Source organism: Hypanus sabinus, chromosome 6, assembly GCF_030144855.1.
Source record: "Hypanus sabinus isolate sHypSab1 chromosome 6, sHypSab1.hap1, whole genome shotgun sequence".
Taxonomy (NCBI): Eukaryota; Metazoa; Chordata; class Chondrichthyes; order Myliobatiformes; family Dasyatidae; genus Hypanus; species Hypanus sabinus.
In genome coordinates this window covers 82,434,426-82,441,577 of record NC_082711.1, presented here as the reverse complement: position 1 = coordinate 82,441,577, position 7,152 = coordinate 82,434,426, and positions in this window count along the sequence as shown.

Sequence of the window (7,152 nt, the reverse complement as noted above, 5' to 3'; positions counted from 1 at the left end):
TTCAAAATAATAACACCTAGGAATTTAAAGTTGCTGATCCTCTCCACCTCTGATCCTCCAATAAGGACAGGCTCACAGACCTCTGCTTTCCTCCACCTGGTCAATAATCAGCTCCTTGGTATTGCTAACACTGATTGAGAGGTTGTTATGGCACCACTCAAACAGATTTTCAATCTTCTTCCTGAACGCTAATACACCTCCACCTTTGCTTTGGACTATGACAGCAGTGCCATCAGTAAATTTGAATCTGGAGCTGCGCTTAGCGAGTAGAGCAAGAGGCTAAGCACGCAGTCTTGTGGTGTACCTGTCCTGATGGAGACCCTGGATGAAATGTTGCCCATCAAACCTGACTGGGGTCTGCAACTGAGAAAACCGAGGATCCAATTGCACAAGGACGTACTGATTAATTTTGAGGGGATGTTTTTGCTCATTTTTTTAAAAAATCTATTCAATATACATACATTGAACTGCTGCTGCTAAGTTAAATTTCATGTCACATGCCAGTGATAATAAACCTGATTCTGAATCTGATTATGGTATTGAATGCTGAGCTGTAGTCAATAAAGCCATCTTTACAGTGGATGTTCCAGGGTTGAGTGAAGAGCTGGTGAGATGGCATCTGCTGTGTACCTGTTACTCTAGTAAGCAAATTGGAGTAGATCCAAGTCACTTCTTATGCTGGAGTTAATGTGTTTCATCATCAACGTTTCAAACCATTTCATCACTGTGGATGTTGGTGCTACTGTACGATAGTCATTGAGGCAGATCACCATGTTTCTCTTAGACACAAGCATAATTGAAGCCTGCTTGAACCAGGGGGTACCCCAGACTGCCAAAGTGAGAGGTTAAAGATCAGTGAACACTCCAGCCAGTTGATCAGGGCAGGTTAGACCATAAGATATAGGAGCAGAATTAAGCCATTTGGCCAATTAAGTCTGCTCTGCTATTGCTCATCCTTTTCCCTCTCAGCCCCAATCTCCTGCCTTTCCCAGTATCCCTTTTCATGCTCTGACTATTCAAGAATCTATCGACCTCTGCCTTAAATATACTCAATGGTTTGACCTCCACAGCTGTGCGTGGCAACACTGATTCGCTACTGTCTTGTTTAAAGAAATTACACCTCTTCTCCATTCTAAATTGATGTTCCTGTATTCTGAAGCTGTGCCCTCTGGTCTTAGACTCTTCCACCATATGAAACATCCTGTCCATATTCATTCTGTCGAGGTCTTACAAAATTTGAAAGGTTTCAATGAGATCCCCCCGCCAACACCTTTTATCTGAATTCCAGTGAGTAGAAGCCCAGAGCCATCAAACGCTCCTCATAAGGTAAGCCTTTCAATCCCGAAATCATTTTTGTGAACAACCTTTAAACTCTCTCCATTGTCAGCACATGATTCTTAGATAAGAGGGCTCAAACCTGCTCACAATACTCGGTGAGGCTTTACCAGTGCTTTATAAAGCCTCAACATTACACATCCTTGCTTTTATATTCTAGTCCTCCCAAAATGAATGCCAACATTGCATTTGCCTTCCTGAATCAACCTGCTAATTAACTTTTAGGGAATCCTGCATGAGGATTTTTGAGTTTTCACTCCATTTAGAAAACAGTCTACGCTTTTATTTTTTCTACTAAAGTGCATGACCATACACTTCCCGACACCACCATTTCTTTGGCCATTCTCCTAATCTAAGTACTTCTGTAACATCACTGCTTCTTCAACACTACCTGACCCTCCACTACCTTTGTATTATCCGCAGTCACCAATTCCATCATCCAAATCATTGGCATAAAACTTGAAAAGAATCAGCCCCAACACAGACTCCCATGGAACACCATTAGTCATTGGCAGACAACCAGAAAAGGCTCCCTTTATTCCCATTCTTTACCTCCTGCCAATCAGTGAATACTCTATCCATGCATACCATGGACTCCTGTTAAGCAGTCCTATATGCAGCTTCTTGTCAAATGCCTTCTAAAAATCCAAGTACACATCATCCAACAATTCTCCTTTGTCTATCCTGCTTTTTCTTTCTTCAAAGAGTTCCAACAGATTTGTCAGGCAAGATTTTCCCTTCAGAAAACCATGCTGACTTTGGCTTATTTTATTATGCACTCTAGCGATGTACTACATACAGAGCTAGAGACGACATGCAGTCGGTAAGTTGTTTCGAGACTAGTCTATTCAAGCTTCGTGGTGCTGGCATTTAATCGCTAGCGCCCGCCCTCTCCGGGCAGAAATGACATCAGAGGTGCATTACCAAAGTCTCCCCCCGCACGCTGGCTATTTGTGAGCCAGTTCGCCTGCACAGAAAGTGGGTCGCCATTTAACTCCCCCTCCCCCCAGAACTGGCGATACACCCCCCAATGTCCTCAGTCTGGATCAGCCTCTGTTTGGGAGGTCTGCCTCTGCACCGCAGTGCCTGAACCTCAACCGGCTGTGCCAAGTCCACATGGGCTGGTTTGAGTCGGTCCACCGTGAAAACCTCCTCTTACCCCCAATGTCCAGAACGTACGTGGACCTGTTGTTGTTGATCACCTTGAACAGCCCCTCGTACGGCCACTATAGCGGTTCCTGATGTACAAACACAAACTTACAGTTCTTCAGGTCTTTGGGTACATGGGTCAGGGTCCGTCCGTGCTGTGAAGTTGGTATGGGGGCCAGGTTGCCGAGCCCTTTGTGTAGTCTATCCAGGAAAGCTGCGGGTTCTTCCTCTTGCCCCCTTGGGGCTGGTACGAACTCCCCTGGGACGGCCAGCGGTGCGCCTTATACCAACTCGGCCGACGAGGTGTGCAGATCCTCTTTGGGCGCTGTGCAAATTCCAAGCAGGACCCAGGGAAGCTCGTCCACCCAGTTAGGTCCTCTCAGGCGGGCCATGAGAGCCGACTTCAAGTGACGGTGGAAACGCTCCACTAGTCCATTCGACTGTGGGTGGTAGGCAGTTGTGTGATGTAGCTGCGTTCCCAACAGGCTGGCCACAGCCTACCACAGGCTGCAGGTGAACTGGGCGCCTCTGTCGGAGGTAATGTGGGCTGATACCCTGAAGCGTGCTACCCAGGTTGCAATCAGTGCTCGGGCACAGGAATTGGCAGATGTATCAGTGAGCGGGACCGCCTCTGGCCACCTCGTGAACCAGTCTACCATAGTTAGGAGGTACCGCGCTCCTCGGGACACTAGTAGGGGGCCCACAATATCCACATGAATGTGGTCGAACCTCCAGTGGGTGGGTTCGAACTGCTGCGGCGGGACTTTAGTGTGCCGCTGCACCTTGGCTGATCAGCACAGTGCACACGTTCTGGCCTATTCACTGACCTGCTTGTGAAGTCTGTGCCACGCGAACTTGCTGGAGACCAGCTGGATGGTTGTCCTGATAGATGGGTGCGCCAAACCGTGTATGGAGTCGAAAACTCGCCGCCTCCAGGCTGCCGGGACGATGGGGTGAGGTTGGCCGGTAGCCACGTCGCACAGGAGGGTCCTCTCACCTGGGCCTACGAGAAAGTCCTGCAACTGCAAACCCGAGACTGCGGTCCTGTAGCTGGGCATTTCGTCGTCTACCTGCTGCACCTCCGCCAGTGCTGCATAGTCCACCCCCAGGGACAGGGCCTGGACAGCTGGTCTGGAGAGTGCGTCTGCCACGACGTTGTCCTTTCCTGAGACATGCTGGATGTCCATCATGTACTCGGAGATGTAGGACAGATGTCGCTGCTGGTGAGCTGACCAGGGATCGGACACCTTCATAAACGCGAAGGTCAATGGTTTGTGGTCCGTGAACGCGGTGAACGGCCTGCCTTCTAAGTACCTGAAATGCCGGATTGCCAGATACAGTGCCAACAGCTCCCAGTCGAAAGCACTGTACTTGAGTTCGGGTGGTCGTAGGTGCTTGCTGAAGAACGCCAGGGATTGCCAGCGCCCCTCAATGAGCTGCTCCAGCACCCCACCGACTGCTGTGTCGGATGCATCCACCGTGAGGGCGGTCAGAATGTCTGTTCTGGGGTGCACCAGCATCGCGGCATCTGCCAAGGCTTCCTTGGCTTTAACGAAAGCGGCCGCGGCCTCCTCGTCCCAAGTAATGTCCTTGCCTTTACCCAACATCAGGGTGTACAAAGGGCGCATGATACGGGCTGCTGAGGGGAGGAAATGGTGGTAGAAGTTCACCATACCAACAAACTCCTACAGGCCTTTGACTGTGCTGGGCCGGGCAAAGTGGCGGATCGCGTCTACTTTGGTGGGCAGAGGTGTTGCCCCACCTTTGGTAATCCTGTGGTCCAGGAAGTCAATGGTATCGAGATCGAACTGGCATTTGGCCGGGTTGATCGTGAGGCCAAAATCACTCAGGCGGGAGTAGAGCTGGTGGAGGTGGGACAGATGCTCCTGGCAACTACTGCTGGCTATAAGGATGTCGTCCAAATAGACGAACGCGAAGTCCAGGTCACGTCCCACTGCATCCATTAGCCACTGGAACGTCTGTGCGGCATTCTTCAGGCCGAATGGCATTCAGAGGAACTGGAACAGGCCGAACGGGGTGATGAGTGCCGTTTTTGGGGATGTCTTCAGGGTGCACTGGGATTTGATGGTATCCCCGGACGAGGTCTACTTTGGAAAAAGTTCTTGCCCCATGCAGGTTTGCTGCAAAGTCCTGTATGTGCGGCACGGGGTAGCAGTCTGGAGTTGCAGCCTCGTTCAGTCTGCGGTAGTCGCCGCATGGTCTCCAACCCCCAGCTGCTTTGGGTACCATGTGCAGGGGGGAGGCCCATGGGCTGTCGGACCTCCGTACGATTCCCAATTCCTCCATCCTCTTGAACTCCTCCTTCGCCAGGCGGAGCTTTTCCGGGGGGAGCCTTTGTGTGTGGGCGTGGAGGGGTGGTCCCTGGGTCGGGATGTGGTGCTGTACCCCGTGTCTGGGCATGGCTGCCATGAACTGCGGTGCCAGAATCGATGGAAAATCCACCAGCATTCTGGTGAATTCGTTGTCCGACAGCGTGATGGAGTCCAGGTGTAGGGCTGGCAACTTGGCTCCACCCAGGGAAAATGTCTGGAAAGTCTCGGCATGTACCAGTCTTTTCCCTCGCAAGTCGACCAGCAGGCTGTGATCTTGCAAGAAGTCTGCCCCCAGGTGTGGTTGGCCACTGTGGCCAGTGTGAAGTCCCACGTGAACCGGCTGGCGTTGAACTGCAGCTGCACTGTGCGGGTGCCATAGGTCCATATCGTGCTGCTGTTTGCGGCCCTCAGGGTGGGTCCTGGCTTCCTGTTGTGGGTGTCGTACCCCTTCGGGGGCAAGACGCTGATTTCCACTCCAGTGTCGACCAAGAAGCGACGTCCTGACTGTTTGTCCCAGACATACAAGAGGCTGTCCTGGCGGCCAGCCGCCATAACCATCAGTGGCAGCTGGCCCTTGCAGGGCGGGCGACAACGGCGGGCTTCTGTGCCCCACCGCTGGTGGTAGAAACACCATCGTTCACTGCCCTCCTCACTCCTGCCTCTGTGTTGTGTGCGCCCCCCTACCGGGCCTGGGCTGGTCTGCTGTTGGGCGCATGGCCTGGTAATCTGACCGACGGACGCCATGCACTCCCTCTTGGCTTTCCGCAGCACGTCTGCCCGGGCAGCCACCTTCCGGGGGTCACTGAAATCTGTGTCGGCCAGCAGCAGATGTATGTCCTCGGGCTCTCTCAGGAATGCTTGCTCAAACATGAGGCAGGGCTTGTGTCCGTCAGTCAGGGACAGCATCTTGTTCATCAATGCTGACAGCAGTCTGTCTCCCAAACCGTCCAGGTGAAGCAGGCGGGCACCCCGCTCACGCCGTGAGAGGCCAAAGGTCCCAGTGAGCAGCGCCTTGAATGCTTTATATTTGCCTTCTTCCGGGGGGTGACTGTATGAAATCCACAACCCGGGTGGCCGTCTCCTGGTCAAGGACGCTCACCACGTGGTACTAACGCGTGGAATCAGAAGATATCTGCCGAATCTGGAACTGGGCTTCTGCTTGGCTAAACCACACACGTGGTCGCAGCATCCAGAAAGTCAGCAGTTGTAACGAAACTGCGTGAACAGATGAAGAGTCAGTCATCTTTGGTCCAAATCCCTTTTGGACTGTCAGGTCACCAATGTAGCGATGTACTGCATATAGAGCTAGAGAGAACAACATGCAGTCGGTAAGTCGTTTTGAGACTAGTTTATTCAAACTTCGCGGCGCTGGCATTTAATCCCTAGCGCCTGCCCTCTCCGGGCGGAAATGACATCAGAGGTGCATTACCAAAGTCTCCCCCCGCTTGCTGGCTATTTGTGAGCCGGTTCGCCTGCGCAGAAAGTGGGTCGCCACTGTACCTCCGAGTATCCTGAAACCACATCGTTCAAAATCAACTCCAACAAATTCCCAACCACTGAGGTCAGACTAACTGCCCTATAATTTTCTTTCTTCTGCCTCTCTCCCTTCTTGAAAAGTGGAGCGACGTTTGCAATTTTCCAGTCTTCCAGTACCATACCAGAATCCATTGATTCCTGAAAGATCATTAATAATGCTTCCACAATCTTTTCAGAACACTGTGGTGTAGAACAACTGGTCCAGGTGACTTATCTATCTTTAGACCTTTCGGTTTCCCAACCTCCTTCTCCCTAGTAATGGCAACTTCACTACTTTCTGCCCCTGACACTCTTGAACTTCTGGCCACCACTAGTGTCTTCCATAGGGAAGACTGATGAAAACTACTTATTCAGTTTTTACATCTTTCCCTTGTCCCCATTCCTACCTCTCTAGTGGTCCGATATCTACTCTCACCTCTCTTTTACTCTTTAGATATTTGAAGAAACTTTTGGTATCCTCTTTAATAGTATTGGCTAGCTTATATTCATATTGCTTCTCACATAGAAACATAGAAAATAGGTGCAGGAGTAGGCCATTCGGCCCTTCAAGCCTGCACCACCATTCAGTATGATCATGGCTGATCATCCAACTCAGAACCCTGTACCTGCTTTCTCTCCATACCCCCGATCCCTTTAGCCACAAGGGCCATATCTAACTTCCTCTTAAATATAGCCAGTGAACCGTCCCCAACTGTTTCCTGTGGCAGAGAATTCCACAGATTCACCACTCTCTGTGTGAAGAAGTTTTTCCTCATCTCGGTCCTAAAAGACTTCCCCTTTATCCTTAAACTGTGACCCC